The sequence below is a fragment of the Capra hircus genome, chromosome 5, assembly GCF_001704415.2.
Source record: "Capra hircus breed San Clemente chromosome 5, ASM170441v1, whole genome shotgun sequence".
NCBI lineage: Eukaryota > Metazoa > Chordata > Mammalia > Artiodactyla > Bovidae > Capra > Capra hircus.
The window spans coordinates 62668334-62686130 of record NC_030812.1 but is presented as its reverse complement, the minus strand read 5'-3'; the positions used below and the strand labels follow the sequence as shown (position 1 = coordinate 62686130).

At 39.7% G+C, this 17797-nt stretch overlaps 1 protein-coding gene across 10 annotated transcripts in view; it reads left to right on the top strand.

Moving 5' to 3' along the window:
- The window catches only part of ANKS1B (ankyrin repeat and sterile alpha motif domain containing 1B), a 1150317-nt gene that overhangs the window by 59778 nt on the left and 1072742 nt on the right, over positions 1–17797 (top strand). The gene's annotated exons all lie outside the window — the stretch shown is intronic.

The window sequence follows — 17797 nt, the reverse complement described above, 5'->3', positions numbered from 1 at the left end:
CAAGCAATAGTGTTATTTTCTACTAATTGTGGGTTGAATTGTGTCCCTTAAAAATTCATATGTTGAAGTACTAAACCCTAGTACTTTAGAATGGGACCATATTTGAAAGTAAGGTCATGGAAGACATAATTAGTTAAGATGAGGCCATATTGGAATAGATTAGGCCTCTAATGCAACATGGTTGGGTCTTATAAAAAGGAAAAATTTGGACATGGAAAACACATACAAGAGAATGCCACATGAAGATGAAGACAGAGATTAGAGTGATGCTTCTGCCAGCCAATGAGTGCTAAAGATTGCCAGCAAACCACTTGAATACAGATGGAACCCATGCTCTCAGCCTGCAGAAGAAACTGGCCTTACTGATACCTCAATCTTGGACTCTTGCCTCCACAATACGTATCTGTTATGTCACTCAGTTTGTGGAACTTTGTTATGGAGGCCCTAGCAAATGAACATACTACCCATCTCTTTTGCTTCAACAAAGAAAAATGGCCTTGAAGGTCAAGGTTCTCTGGTTGCTGCTTTGACCTTACTGTCTTTTATGCCAAATACATTAATCTTGCTTCTAATGGTTAAATGCTACCTCTGGTGCCTTCTATTTTGGAATCCTCTAACTCACATTGACATCCCGTCACTGTTTCGGAACCTCATTATGGTTTTCTTGCTAGAAGTTATAGTCTGAGTCACAGGAGAGTGCCTCTGTGTAAATACACTTTTTTCTCTCTGGTATTCTGCCCCCTGCCTCAGCTTAACACCCTCAACATACACTTCTATATGTGTGCCCAATTCTCAATAATACATGTCAGACAGGGTCAGAGGCTTTTTTGATGAATAAACTATTTCTTCCCATGGTAGAGACTGTATTTCACAATTAGAGTGATTATGAGTAAGATCTGACCAAATTTGTTGGTCTAGAGGTGATCTCGAAGCAGTTAGAGGCTGCTTTCCTTTATGAAAGGGAATGGAGTGGATCCTTTCAGCCCAGAGGCTTTGGCAGAATGTGAGTGTTCAATGTTCTTAATGAATCCAATATCACCATCCCGTGTTTCACTATCTGACTCTCTTCTTATCAGAGCAAGGGAGGTCTGCTAAGGCTGTATGTTTAGTCTTCTTTGTAGCTCAGCTACTCGGTCAAATATTAGACCTAATTTTCAGTACAGTCTGCTCTCTGGGCACAGGAGATAAGGTTTACTTTAAATGCTGATTTTCATAGCATTCTGTTTTTTTACAGCTTGCTCTGCATTTTGATAGGGGTTTTACCCAAGCCTGCTGGTCCCATTCTTCAGAGCTTTTTAGAGCAGTTAACAAATACTAACTCCAGAATATTACAGTTATGATTGCCCCCATATATTTCAAGTATTAGAGCTGTTGTGTAAGCTTATACATTCTCCTTCCTCTTCTTCTACATTTCAGTCCACCCCAGGTAAGAATTTTAGTCATTCTGCTGCTGTGACATCGTATGGGTTATCACCACTCATATATCAATAGAAATTGGATCCCTGATGCCAGCTGACCAGTAAGTGATACTATTCTAGAATCCCATTCTGAGAGTCTGTTTTTTAGTACCACTTCTATTACCAACAGTCTTAATTAGGGTTTTCTTCAAAAGCAGACACTGAGGTTAAGGATTTAGGGGGCAGGAAATGTATTTTCAAGGTGATCCCAGGAAGCCTAGGGAGGAAGTGGAGGAAAAGCTGTGGGTCCTTAAAAGTGGGAAGCTATCAGCATCAGTATGACTGTGCATAGCAATGGCAAGAGAACTCACAGATGAGTCAAGAGGATAGGGTGTGGGCATTAACAAGGTCTCTATGAAGAGTACAGATGTAAAACAAGAGCACAGAAACTAGTACACAGAATTAAGCACTTAATAAATGTAGGTATTATTTCTATTGGTGGTTAATCAAAAACCAAGTAGTTTTTATTTAATTTTTTTGATTTTGCAGTATGAAAGGATTCATTTCAGGATACCTTTAATTAGTAAACTCCTAGTGCATTTTAGTAAACTCCTAATGCATTTTGGGAGAAGGAAATGGCAATCCACTCCAGTGTTCTTGCCTGGAGAATCCCAGGGATGGGGGAGCCTGGTGGGCTGCCGTCTATGGGGTCGCACACAGTCAGCCACGACTGAAGTGACTTAGCAGCAGCAGCAGCAGCAGCAATGCATTTTGGGCTCCAAAATCACTGCAGATGGTGACTGCAGCCATGAAATTAAAAGACGCTTCTTGGAAGAAAAGTTATGACCAACCTAGATAGCATATTGAAAAGCAGAGACATTACTTTGCCAACAAAGGTCCGTCTAGTCAAGGCTATGGTTTTTCCAGTGGTCATGTATGGATGTGAGAGTTGGACTGTGAAGAAAGCTGAGTGCCGAAGAATTGATGCTTTTGAACTGTGGTGTTGGAGAAGACTCTTGAGAGTCCCTTGGACTGCAAGGAGATCCAACCAGTTCTGAAGGAGATCAGAAGAAGGAGATCAGCCCTGGGATTTCTTTGGAGGAATGATGCTGAAGCTGAAACTTCAGTACTTTGGCCACCTCATGCGAAGAGTTGACTCATTGGAAAAGACTCTGATGCTGGGAGGGATTGGGGGCAGGAGGAGAACGGGACGACAGAGGATGAGATGGCTGGATGGCATCACTGACTCATGGACATGAGTCTGAGTGAACTCCGGGAGTTGATGATAGGGAGGCCTGGCATGCTGCAATTCATGGGGTTGCAAAGAGTCAGACACGACTGAGTGACTAAACTGAACTGACTGAACTGAATGCATTTGAAGGGGGCCTCCCAGATAGATAGATCAGTGGTAAATACTCTGCCAGCCAGTACAGGAGATGCAGGCTCAGTCCCTGTGTTGGAAAGATCCCCTGGAGGAGGAAATGGCAACCCACTCGAGTATTCTTGCTTGGGAAATCCCATGGACAGAGGAGCCTGCAGGGCTACAGTTTATGGGGTCACAAAAGAGTCAGACATGACTTAGAGACTGAACCAATGCATTTGAAATGTGACTTGAATTGTGAAAATTTCCAAACTTTTTCAGTTTTCAAAAATATATTTATTTTGATAAGTGAGGTACTCCTATAAGCCCTGACTTATGATTGAACTGCCATAACAATGAAATGATTCTGGCCTTTCAGTTCAGTTCAGTTCAGTCGCTCAGTCATGTCCGACCTTTGTGACCCCATGAATCACAGCACGCCAGGCCTCCCTGTCCATCACCAACTCTCGGAGTTCACTCGGACTCACACCCATCAAGTCAGTGATGCCATCCAGCCATCTCATCCTCTGTCGTCCCCTTCTCTGGCCTTTAGTCTTAAAAAATTTTTGTTTTAATTTAGTCTTGATGACCTAAATTTAGTTCTTGCCTTGCAGTTATTTTGAAACTAATCGTTTCACTCCAGCTTTTGTAATTTGTTTTACTTCTTGTTAACTTGATGAAAGAAAACGAAAATTTCTGTTTTTCTCTTTTTTAAAAGAAACTGTGTTATTTATGGTTCTCTGGGGCCTCAGGAAAATCCTTACTTAAGGTACAAATGGTAATTATCATTTTTTCTCAGAGGAAGTGTCTGTTGCACTAGTGAAACTGATATAAATTTAGAACATGAAATTTGATGATTCCTATTTTTAAATTATTCTATTCATGCTTCTGTTTGATTTCATCATAATTTTATCATGTAGATTAAGGAAATGAAATTAATTTTTTCATTTTTAAAAATTAGTTTTTCAAAGGAACATATCAAAGCAAAGCCTAGAAGGCAAAATATCACTTAATTTGATGGGATGTGGGTCGCTAAGACTTAAGTCGTGTCTGACCCTTTTGCAACCACAGGGACTGTAGCCCACCAGCCTCCTCTGTCCATCGGATTTCCCAGGCAAGAATACCGAAGTGGGTTGCTGTTTCCTTCTCCAGGGGATCTTCCTAATAGTTTAATAGTTGACCTTTTTTGGAAGGAGAGGCAAGTTAGAGAAGAAATACAAAAGAGTGAGTTTGTTGTTAGCAAAATACTTAATAGATTTATACAGAAAATAAGAGTCACAGAACAAAAAAATTTATATCAACATTTCAGTTGGCTAATATATATAGCTGGAGAATAATAATGGCTGGCTAATTACTGGAACAATTAATAAAGCAGTCATTTGGTATCATCAACAGGATAAGAAATTGAACTATGGAAGACACCAAAGGTTAATTACAAACAAATCATGCCAAATAATTTCATTTTGATATCTAGGCAAGGTCAATTAGTAAAGAAAATCTAATGAACTTCAGTATATAGAATGTTTAATATTCTTTTTTAAAGGATACATTAGATATGGTGCTATATGACATTTTATGAATAGAGAAATAGAGACAGTCCCTCCCATCAGGGAGCTTCTGCAAGCCTCTTATCCTTATCCATCAGAGGGCAGACAGAATGGAAACCAGAGTTACAGAAAACTAACCAAACTGATCATGTGCATAACAGTCTTGTCTAACTCAGTGAAACTATGAGCCATGCCGTGTAGGGCCACCCAAGACAGACGGGTCTTGGTGGAGAGTTCTGACAAAACATAATCTACTGGAGAAAGGAATGGCAAACCTCTTCAGTATTCTTGTCTTGAGAACCCCATAAACAATATGAAAAGGGAAAAAGATATGACACAGAAAGATGAACTCCCCAGGTCAGTAGGTGCCCAATATGTTGCTGGAGAAGAGTGGAGAAATAACTCCAGAAAGAATGAAAAGGCTGAGCCAAGGTGAAAACAACACCCCATTGTAGATATGCCTGGTGATAAAGTCTGATGCTGTAAAGAATAATATTGCATAGGAACCTGGAATGTTAGGTCCATGAATCAAGGTAAAATCTGTTTAGTTCAGCCGCTCAGTCATGTCTGACTCTTTGAGACCCAGTGGACTGCAGCACGCCAGGCTTCCCTGTCCATCACCAACGCCCAGAGTTTGCTCAAACTCATGTCCATTGAGCCAGTGATGCCATCCAGCCATCTCATCCTCTGTTGTCCCCTTCTCTTCCTGCTTTCAGTCTTTCTCAGCATCAGGGTCTTTTCCAGTGAGACAGTTCTCCGCATCTGGTGGCCAATGTACTAGAGCTTCAGCATCAGCCCTTCCAATTCTGGATTGATTTCCTTTAGAAGTGACTGGTTTGATCTCTTTGTGGTCCAAGGGACTCTCAAGAGTCTTCTTCAGCTCCGCAGTTCAAAAGCATAAATTCTTCAGTGCTCAGTCTTATTTATGGTCCAATTTTCACATCCATACATGACCATGGCTTTAACTAGATGGACCTTTGTTGGCAAAGTAATATCTCTGCTTTTTAATATGCTGTCCAGGTTGGTCATCACTTTTCTTCCAAGGAACAAGCTTTTAATTTCATGGCTGCAGTCACCATCTGCAGTTATTTTGGAGCCCCCCAAAATAAAGTCTCTCACTATTTCCATTGTTTCCCCATCTATTTGCCATGAAGTAATGGGACTGGATGCCATGATCTTAGTTTTCTGAATGTTGAGTTTTAAGCCAACTTTTTCATTCTTTTTCACTTTAATCAAGAGTCTCTTTAGATCTTCTTCTCTTTCTGCAATAAGAGTGGTGTTATCTGCATATCTGAGGTTATTGATATTTCTCCCAGCAATCTTGATTCCAGCTTGTGGTTCATCCAGCCTGGCATTTTGAATGATGTACTCTGTGTATAAGTGAAATAAGGAGGGCAACAATATACAGCCTTGTTGTACTCCTTTTCAATTTGGAATCAGTCTATTGTTCCATGTCCAGTTCTAACTGTTGTTTCTTGACCTGAATACAGATTTCTCAGGAGGCAGGTAAGATGGTCTTGTATTCCCATCTCTTGAAGACTTTTTCACAGTTTGTTGTGATCCTCACATTCAAAGGGCTGGCATAATCAAACTGATCAAACAGACCACAGCCTTGTCTAACTCAGTGAAACTATTATCCTTGATGTGTAGGGCCACCCAAGATGGATGCATCATGGAGGAGAGTTCTGACAAAACATGGTCCACTGGAGAAGGGAATGGAAAACGAATTCAGTATTCTTGTCTTGAGAACCCCATGAAAACTATGAAAAGGCAAAAAGATATGACTGAAAGATGAACTCCCCAGGTTGATAGGTGCCCAGTATGCTAGAGGAGAAGAGTGGAAAAATAACTCCAGAAATAATAAAGAGATGGAGCCAAAGTGGAAACAACGCCCAGTTGTGTATGTGTCTAGTGATGGAAGTAAAGTCCAATGCTGTAAAGAACAATATTGCATAGGAACCTGGAATGTTAGGTCCATGAATCAAGGTAAATTGGAAGTGGCCAAACAGGAGATGGCAGGAGTGAGCATCGACATTTTAGGAATCAATGAACTAAAATGGACTGGAATGGGCGAATTTAACATAGATGACAGATAACCATTATATCTACTACTGTGGGCAAGAATCCCTTAGAAGAAATGGAGTAGCCTTCATAGTAAGCAAGAGTCTGAAATGCAGCACTTGGGTGCAATCTCAAAAATGACAGAATTATCTCTGTTTCCAAAGCAAACCATTCAGTATCACAGTAATCCAATTCTGTGCCCCAACCAGTAATGCTAAAGAAGCTGAAGCTGAATTGTTCTATGAAGACCTACAAGACTTCCTAGAACTAACACCCCAAAGTAATGTCCTTTTCATCATAGGGGACTGGAATGTAGTAGCAGGAAGTTAAGAGATACTTGGAGTACAGGCAAATTTGGCCTTGGAGTACAAAGTGAAGCAGGGCAAAAGCTAACAGAGTTTTGCCAAAAGAATGCACTGGTCATGGCAAACACCGTCTTCCGACAACACAAGAGAAGGCTCTACACATGGACATCACCAGATGGTCAATACTGAAATCAGATTGATTATATTCTTTGCAGCCAAAGATGGAGAATCTCTCTACAGTCAGCTAAAACAAGATTGACTGTACTCATGATCTGAGCTGACTGTGGTTCAGATCATGAATTCCTTATTGCCAAATTCAGTCTTAAATTGAATAAAATAGGGAAAACCAGAAGATCATTCAGGTATGACCTAAATTAAATCCCTTAGGTATATCCAGTGAAAGTGACAAATAGATTCAAGGGACTAAATCTGATAGACAATGCCTGAAGAACTATGGACGGAGGTTCATGACTTCCAGGAGGCAGGAGGCAGTGATCAAGACCACCCACCAAAAAAGAAATATGTAAAGGCAATATGATTGTCTGAGGAGGCCTTACAAGTAGCTGAGAAAAGAAGAGAAGCTAAAGGCAAAGGAGGAAAGGAAAGATATACCCACTTGAATGCAGAGTTCCAAAGAATAGCAAGGAGAGATAAGAAAGCCTTTCTCAGTGATCACTGCAAAGAAATAGAGGAAAACAACAGAGTGGGAAAGACTAGAGATCTCTTCAAGAAAATTAGAGATATCAAGGGAACATTTCATGCAAAGATGGGCTCAATAAAGAACGGAAATGGTATGGACCTAACAGAAGCAGAAGATATTAAGAAGAGGTGGCAAGAATACACAGAAAAACTATACAGAAGATCTTCATGACCCAGATAACCACGATGGTGTGACCACTCACCTATAGCCAGACATCCTGGAATGTGAAGTCAAGTGGGCCTTAGAAAGCATCACTGCGAACAAAGCTAGTGGAGGTGATGGAATTCCAGTGGAGCTATTTCAAATCCTAAAAGACGATGCTGTGAAGGTGCTGCACTCAATATGCCAGCACATTTGGAAAACTCAGCAGTGGCCACAGGACTTGAAAAGATCAGTTTTCATTCCAATCCAAAAGAAAGGCAATGCCAAAGAATGTTCAAACTACCACACAATTGCACTCATCTCACATGCTAGCAAAGTAATGTTCAAAATCCTTCAAGCCAGTCTTCAACACTACATGAACCGAGAACTTAGAGATGGTCAAGCTGGATTTACAGAAGTCAGAGGAACCAGAGATCAAATTGCCAACATCCACTGAATCATCAAAAAAGCAAGAGAATTCCCGAAAAAAAGATCTACTTCTGCTTCATTGACTACACTAAAGCCTTTGACTGTAGGGGTCACAACAAACTGGAAAATTCTTCAAAAGGTGGGAATACAGACCATCTTACCTGCTTCCTGAGAAATCTGTATGCACGTCAAGAAGCAACAGTTAGAACTAGACATGGAACAATGGACTGATTCCATTTTGGGAAAGGAGTACGTCAAGGCTGTATATTGTCACCTTGCTTATTTAACTTATATGCAGAGTGCATCATGTGAAATGCCAGACTGGATGAATCACAAGCTGGAATCAAGATTGCCAGGAGAAATAATAACCTCAGATATGCAGATGACACCACCCTATGGCCAAAAGCTAAGAGGAACTAAAGAGCCTCTTGAAGAATGTGAAGATGAGAGTGAAAAAGCTTGCTTGAAATGCAACATTCAAAAAACTAAGATCATGGCATCTGGTGCCATCACTTCATGGCAAATAGATGGGGAAACAACGGAAACAGTGATAGACTTTATTTTCTTGGACTCCATAATCATGGCTGCAGATGGTAAATACTGCAATGAAATTAAAAGAAGCTTGCTCCTTGGAATAAGAGTGATGACCAACCTAGACAGCATTTTAAAAAGCAGAGACATTATTTTGCCAACAAAGATCCATCTAGTCAAAGCTATGGTTTTTCCATTACTCATGTATGGATGTGAGTTGAACTGTAAAGAAGGCTGAGCACCAAAAAATTGATGCTTTTGAACTGTGGTGTTGAAAAAGACTCTTGAGACTCCCTGGTCCCTTGGGCAGCAAGGAAATCAAACCAGTCCATCCTAAAGGAAATCAGTCCTGAATATTCATTGGAAGGACTGATGCTGAAGCTGAAGCTCCAGTACTTTGGCCACCTGATGCGAAGAACTGTCTCATTGGAAAAGACCCTGATGCTGGGAAGGGTTGAAGGCAGAAGGAGAAGGGGATGACAGAGGATGAGATCATTGGATGGCATTACTGATTTAATGAACATGAGTTTGAGTAAACCGCAGGAGCTGGTGATGGACAGGGAGGCCTGGCATGCGGCAGTCCTTGGGGTCGCAAAGAGTCGAACACAACTGAGTAACTGAACTGAACTGAAAAAAATAAATTAAAAAAAATCACACATATAGAAATAATGGACTAAAACATATAAAGCATATAAAGTAGTTACAGAAATTTTGAAATATACAGATAGGGAATTAACATAAGGTAAAATTGGTGAATTAAAATACTTGTTATTATTGTCATATATTAAAATTCATTTCCCTAGTTTATTTAAGTCATTATATTAAGGTATTATTGTTTATCTTTTTACACATATGTGCTGGCACATTTACAGAAATGTTATGACACCAGAGATTTCCTTTAGTGGAGAGGGTATGTAGATAAAACAAACTTGACTGTGTTATTTTTGAAAAGGGGTGATGGGCACCTGGGGGTTCATTATACTAGTCTACCTACTTTTTTATTCTGCTTTATTTTTTATTAAAGTTTTATTTTATATTTTTATTTAAACATTTTAATTTGTTGTTTATTATATATATATTATTATGCTCAAAATTTCTTCAATCTAGGCTTCAATAGTATGTGAACCGAGAACTTCTATTGTACAAGGTAGATTTAGAAAAGACAGAGGAACCAGAGATCAAATTGCCAACGTCCTCTGGATCATTGAAAAAGCAAGGGAATTCCAAAAAACATGTACTTTTGCTTTACTGACTAAGCTAAAGCCTTTAACTGTGAGGATCACAACAAACTGGAAACTCCTTAAAGAGATAGAAATACCAGGCAACCTTACCTGTCTTCTGAGAAACCTGTATGCAGTCAAGAAGCAACAGTTAGAACCAGACATGGAGCAATGGACTAGTTCATAATTGGTAAAAAAGTACATCAAGGCTATATCATCAAAGTAGAGACATCACTTTGCCAACAAAGGTCCATATTGTCAAAGCTGTGGTTTCTCCAGAAGTCATGTACAGATAGATGTGAGACTTGGATTATAAAGAAGCTGAGTGTGGAAGAATTGATGCTTTCAAACGGTGGTGCTGGAGAAGACTCGAGAGTCCTTTGGAGTACAAAGAGATCAAACCAGTCAATCCTAAAGAAAATCAACCCTCAATATTCATTGGAAGGATTGATGCTGAAGCTCCATTCTTTGGCCACCTGATGCGAAGAGCCAATTCATTGGAAAAGATCCTGATGCTGGGAAAGATTGAAGGCAGGAAGTTAAGTGGGTGACAGAGGATGCGATCGTTGGATGGCATCATCGACTCAATGGACATAAGTTTGAGCAAACACTGGGAGATATTGAAGGACAGGGAAGCCTGGTGTGCTGCAGTTCATGGAGTCACAAAAGGTCAGACATGACTGAGCGACTGAACAAGAAGACGACTGTATATTGTCACCCTGTTTATTTGACTTCCATGAAGAGTACATGATGCTAAATGCTGGGCTGGATAAATCACAAACTGCAATCAAGATTGCCAGGAAAAATATCAACAACCTCACATATACAGAAGATGCCATTTTAATGGCAGAAACCAAAGAGAAAGTAACGAGCCTCTTGATGAGAGTGAAAGAGGAGAGTGGAAAAGCTGACTTGACACTCAGTCACTTCATGGCAAATAGAAGGGGGAAAAGTGGAAACAGTGACAGATTTTACTTTCTTGGGCTCCCAAATCACTGTGGACATTGACTGAAGCCATGAAATTAAAAGACACTTGCTCCTTGAAAAAAAGTTGTGACAAACCTAGACAGCATATTAAAAAGCAGAGACATTAGTTTGCAAACAAAGGTCCATATAGTCAAAGGTATGGTTTTTCCAGTAGTATGGATGTGAGACTTAGATGATAAAGAAGGCTGAGCACCAAGGAATTGATGCTTTTGAACTGTGGTGCTAGGGAAAACTTGAGAGTCCCTTGGACAGCAAGGAAATCAAACCAGTTACCCATAAAGGAAATCAACCCTGAGTATTCATCGGAAGGACTGATGCTGAAGCTCCAATACTTTGGCCACCTGATGTGAAGAGCCGATTCATTGGAAAAGACCCTGTTGCTGAGTAAGATTGAGATGAGGAGAAGGGAGAGACAGAGGATGAGATGGTTGGAAGGCATCACTGACAATGGGCATGAATTTAAGCAAACTCCGGGAGCTGGTGAAGGACAGGGAAGCCTGGCATGGTGCAGTTCATTGGGTAGCAAGGAGTTGGACATGACAGCAACTGAACAAAAACATTAAAAAAAATTCTCTTTAATGTTTTTTGTAAGAAAAAGTTAATAAATCCTGTGATATTACTAGTGAGTATTATTGAACTTCATAAGTAGATGTTATTCTTTCTTTCCAGTTACAGTTAATATTTTTACAGTGTAATAATAATAAGAATCACAAAGACATAAGGAAGAAAATAAAGAAGCCATTTCTTTGGGCAAGGTTGTGGACAGAACACTCAGGATTTTAAGTAAGTGTTTTATTAACACTCAGGATTTTAAGTAAGTGTTTGGATTTTTAAGGCAACAGGACCTTGAAAATTTTCTATTCCATTTTCTACATTTGCTTATGAAAGAATTGTAATTTGGCTAGTCTCATCAGTTTGTGTGTCATGACTCATATTGGAATTTGGGTCTCAGTTTTTGGTGCTGGGATTTTTTTTCCCACTCCATCAGATTTTGTGTACAAAAGTAATAAAATTGTACTGATGAACCTATTTGCAGGGCAGAAATAGAACAGACTTATGGACACAGCAGGGGAGGGAGAGAGTGACAATTTGAGAGAGTAGGACTGAAATATATGCATTACCATGTGTAAAATAGCTAATGGGAAGTTGGGCCTCCCTTGTGGCTCAGCTGGTAAAGAATCCGCCTGCAATGTGGCAGACCTGTGTTTGATCCCTGGGTTGGGAAGATCCCCTGGAGAAGGGAAAGGCTACCCACTCCAGTAGAAAATGGCAAGAGAACTTATATGCAGAGTACATCATGTGAAATGTTGGGCTGGATGGAGCAAAGCTGGAATCCAGATTACTGGGAGAAATGTCAGTAACTTCAGATACGCAGATGACACCACCTTTATGGCAGAAAGTGAAGAAGAACTAAAGAGCCAATTGATGAAAGTGAAAGAAGAGAGTGAAAAAGTTGGCTTAAAGCTCAGAAAACTAAGATCATGGCATCTGGTTCCATCACTTCATGGCAAATAGATGGGGGAATGATGGAAACAATGAGACTTTATTTTAGGGGGCTTCAAAATCACTGCAGATGGTGACTGCAGCCATGAAATTAAAACACTTGCTCCTCGGAAGAAAAGCTGTGACCAAGCTAGACAGCATATTAAAAAGCATTACTTTACCAACAAAGGTCTGTCTAGTCAAAGCTATGGTTTTTCCAGTAGTCTTGTATGGGTGTAAGAGTTAAACTATAAAGAAAGCTGAGCTCTGAAGTATTGATGCTTTTGAACTGTGGTGTTGGAGAAGACTCTTAAGAGTCCCTTGGACTGCAAGGAGATCCAACCAGTCCATCCTAAAGGAAATCAGTCCTGAATATTCGTAGAAGGACTGATGCTGAAGCTGAAACTCCAATACTTTGGTCACCTGATGTGAAGAGCTGACTCTTTGAAAAAGACTCTGATGCTGGGAAAGATTGAAGGCGGGAGGGGAAGGGGATGACAGAGGATGAGATGGTTGGATGGCATCACCGACTCGATGGACATGAATGTGAGTAGGCTTCAGGAGTTGGTGATGCTGGGAAGCCTGGCATGCTGCAGTCCTTGTATTTGTAAAGAGCTGGACGTGACTGTGCGCCTGAACTGAACTGAATGAGAAGTTGCTGTATAGCACAGGGAGCTCAGCCTTGTGTTCTGTGACAACCTAGAGGGGTGGAATGGGATGGGAGGTGGGAGGGAGGCTCAAGAGGAAGGGGACATATGTATACCTATGGCAGATTCATGGTGACGTATGGCAGAAACCAACGTAGCATTGTAAAACTATTTCCTTCAATTAAAAATAAATACATTTAAAAATAAATAAATCCCCAAAGAGAAAAAAAGAAAAATGGCTGGGAAAAAAAGTAAGATTCTTTTAGCTCAGTTGAAACTTAGTTACCTGTACAGGGTGAGGTTGGGGTGAGGTGGACATGTTGAAAAATGGTACCAATGAACCTATTTGCAGGGCAGGAATAGAGCTGTAGATATAGAGTGTAGACTTGTGGAGACAGTAGGAGAAGGGGAGAATGGGACAAATTGAGAGAGTAGCATTGACATATATGAACTACCATATGTTAAATAGCTAATAGTATATATATATATATATATATATATATATACACACACTTAGAGCTGACTCACATTGTTGTACAGCAGAAACTAACACAACATTATAAGTTAATTATCCTCCACATTAAAAAATATAAAAGAAGGGAATCAAGATAGAGAAACAGCAAAGAACATCATTTAAAAATGCTGTCACTTTCTATTCAACATGTCTTGGGAAGAGAAAAGTGTCCTGTCATGCTGATGGTTATAAGGGTGTACCGAATGTTACTTACAAAGAGCATGTTACATTTCTCTGTCAAACAACTGGAACAGCAAATGACAAAATTTAGAGAACACAAATGGCTTGGTATTGTTTCTCTTAATTGTTGAAAATTCTATCATAGTGCTGCCATCACTGGTCTTACCGTACTTTTAGATATTACTCATTTCAAGTTTGTGACATTTGCAGCTTCTGAGAAAAAGCATGGCACGTTTAGAGAACAGCAAGTACTTTTGATTGCTGTAGCACAGGCAGCATGGGGCTAGGAAGTGGGAATAGAGCCTTTGGGGAGGGGAATGGCAGCCTGGAGAGGTGGGAGCAGCAGCAAGCCTAGGGGAAATGTTATGCCTAAGGGAAATTAAGTACAGAACTGATGGTGCTTAAAAAAAAGCCATCAGTGACTGCCTCTGACAAGTTCAGGTGCTCATTATTTAGCTTAGCATAGAAGACCCACCATAATTCCCACTCCTTCTGTTGTAGTCAAAATCACATATTCTGTTCCTTAAACACTCCTTCCTTTTTCTTGTTTTTATACATGTTCTTATGCTGAATCCTTGCCTGGATACTTAACTCTACCCTTCAGTCTGTATTGGTAAGCTCTGACTTCAGGCCATATTAGCATCCTTCCTGTGCTCCCTAGCACCTTATGGATATCTTGTTATAATAAAGCACATTCTCTTGTGGTTACTGTTTCCATATCTTTCCTACCCCACCCCCAGACATTACTTTCCTGAAGGGCAGGGACTATGTTTTATTTATCATTATATTTTGTGCTCTTAGCACTGTTCGTGGCCTGAAATAAATATTGGATGGAAGGCAGAGAAGAGAATATGAAGTGTGTGAAGGAGAAAGTGCAAAAATAAAATGGGTTGTTTTTAAAAAATTTCCATTTTTTTTCCATTGGATATTTGAGTCCAGTACTCTTTAACAATGTAAACAAATATAAATCTACAGATGTTGTTAATTAACTATAAGACTACAGAGTTGTGAATATGTATGTCAGTCTGTCCCAGAGGGGAAGAAGATGAGATGAATAAGGTCAGTTCTTTGAATCCATTGGCAAAAAAAAAACAAAACAAAAACAAAAAAAACTACCCAGCCAATAATGAGTTATATTAGATATGAAGCAAATAAGTATCATTTGTGATTCTAGCCAGCCTTCCCATGAAAAATATCTGTTTAAAAATTTTTTTTAAATTTTAAAATCTTTAATTCTTACATGCGTTCCCAAACATGAACCCCCCTCCCACCTCCCTCCCCAATATCTTAAGCACAGTTTTCTGCTTATTGTGCATTACCTACATGGAAAGTTTTTGTCTGGGCAAAAGTCACAAAGAGGGTAATGTGGTATTAGAGTGAATTTTTAGTAACAGAAAGGCTTAGTGATGAAGAGAACACAGTGATACTCATAACTAGATTATTCACTCGAGTTCCTTTCCCTGTCTTTGCCAATCCTGTTTTGCCTCATTTCTAATTTCCTTTGTTGACATGCTTTTCAAGATTGAGAACCAGACTTGGTTCTTCCCAGTCTGCAAACATCTGTTTGGAATTGTTCCTTCCACATTTCAGTCAGTGGTCCTCAGACTTGAGTATATGCCATAACCCTAAAATACTTGATAAAAATATAGATGCCTGGACTATTCCTAAGGATTTCTGAGTGTGGTCATAATACTCACAGTTTTTAACATGCTACATAATTTGAAGCATTATGATTTGGATCTTTCCTGTTTAATGTATCCCCGAGATCAAGATATCTCTCTGTATAGATATATCACCTCTTCAAGATTCAGCTATACCTGGATTGTTGTAACATCCATCAGAATGTGGATACCTAGACAGTACTTATTAAGGGCTGAGTTTTATCTCCTCACAAATTTGTGTGTGGAAGTCCTAACCCATAGTATCTCAGAACATAACTATATTTGGAAATAGGATCTTTAAAGTGATAATTACATTAAAATTAGGTCATTAGGATGGGCCCTTATCCAATATAACTGGATTAGTATCCTTATAAAAATAGATTAAAACATTGATGTGCACAGAGGGACAACCATGTGAAGACATAAGAGGGAAGCAGTCATCTGCAACACAGAGAGGCCTCAGAAGAAAACAAACCTGTTCAAACCTTGATCTCAGATTTCTGCTCTCCAGAATAATGAGGAAATAAATTTTTGTTGTTTAAACCACTCAGTCAGTGACATTCTACTCTTATGGTAGACCTAGTAAACTAACACAGTGTTAATCCTTGTGTGTCTTCCATGTACAAGGTACTGTACAAGCACTTTATTGAACCTTCTAGAATGTTGCTAGCTCAGTGTGTGTGTGTGTGTGTGTGTGTGTGTGTGTAGGGAAAGAAGGATGGAAGAGCCATTCATGAATGTTATGTCCTCTTCCCTGCTGCCTATAGACATTAGAATTCCTTTCCTATTATTTTCACTCAGCAGGAATCAGTTGGCATTCTTTTTTTTCCCCCTTCCATTGCCTTTTTATTTATTTATTTATTTGTCTACTTTTTTTTTTTAATAAAAAAAAGCAGGTGGCATTCTTAATGTTTCTTAATTGGACAAACTTCTGCTTGCTTTTATGGCTGTGTGAAGTCAAACAAAATTGTCTGACTATAGATGACATTTAGGTACTACATGGCACTTAACGTAGTTACAGGGCCCCCTTTTCACGTGGCTATAGTCAGAACACTGCCAGCATTTTTTATCCAATTTAAATTTGCAGTGTGTTCACTGGAGTTAGTGAGAACAGAAAGAAGGGGAAATAGGCCATAATGTTAGTACTTTGTTATTGTCTTCCACTACTCCTTTGGACTATTTTTGAAGCCATATTGGAAATATAGTTGTTATATTAAAAGTGTACTCTAAGTTTTTATTCTAATTCAACAAATATTTACTGTGTAACTACAATATACCCATTACTATGTTAGAAATGAACCATTAAAAGGTGAATAGAGCACGGTTTCCATCCTAAAGAAGCAGAAACTTCAGTATATACACCAGAGGAAATAAATGCATCTGTAGAATAATGCAATGGCCACAGAACTGGAAAAGGTCAGTTTTCATCCCAATCCCAAAGAAAGGCAATGCCAAAAAATGCTCAAACTATCGCACAATTGCACTCATCTCACACGCTAGTAAAGTAATGCTCAAAATTCTCCAAGCCAGGCTTCAGCAATACGTGAACCGTGAACTTGCAGATGTTCAAGCTGGTTTTAGAAAAGGCAGAGGAACCAGAGATCAAATTGCCAACATCCGCTGGATCATTGAAAAACGTCTATTTCTGCTTTATTGACTATGACAAAGCCTTTGACTGTGTGGATCACAATAAGCTGTGAAAAATTCTGAGAGAGATGGGAATACCAGAGCACCTGACCTGCCTCTTGAGAAACCTATATGCAGGTCAGGAAGCAGCAGTCAGAACTGGACGTGGAACAACAGACTGGTTCCAAATAGGAAAAGGATTACATCAGGCTGTATATTGTCACCCTGCTTATTTAACTTCTCTGCAGAGTACATCATGAGAAATGCTGGGCTGGAAGAAGCACAAGCTGGACTCAAGATTGCCGGGAGAAATATCAATAACCTCAGATATGCAGACGACACCACCCTTATGGCAGAAAGTGAAGAGGATCTAAAAAGCCTCTTGATGAAAGTGAAAGAGGAGAGTGAAAAAGTTGGCTTAAAGCTCAACATTCAGAAAACAAAGATCCCACTTCATGGGAAATAGATGAGGAAACAGTGGAAACTGTCAGACTTTATTTTTTTGGGCTCCAAAATCACTGCAGATGGTGACTGCAGCCATGAAATTAAAAGATACTTACTCCTTGGAAGAAAAGTTATGACCAACCTAGATAGCATATTGAAAAGCAGAGACATTTCTTTGACAACAAAGGTCTGTCTAGTCAAGGCTATGGTTTTTCTTATGGTCATGTATGGATGTGAGAGTTGGACTGTGAAGAAAGCTGAGCGCCGAAGAATTAATGCTTTTGAACTGTGGTATTGGAGAAGACTCTTGAGAGTCCCTCGGACTGCAAGGAGATCCAACCAGTCCATTCTGAAGATCAGCCCTGGGATTTCTTTGGAAGGAAAGATGCTAAAGCTGAAACTCCAGTACTTTGGCCACCTCATGCGAAGAGTTGACTCATTGGAAAAGACTCTGATGCTGGGAGGGATTGGGGGCAGGAGGAAAAGGGGACGACAGAGGATGAGATGGCTGGATGGCATCACGGACTCGATGGACGTGAGTCTGAGTGAACTCTGGGAGTTGGTG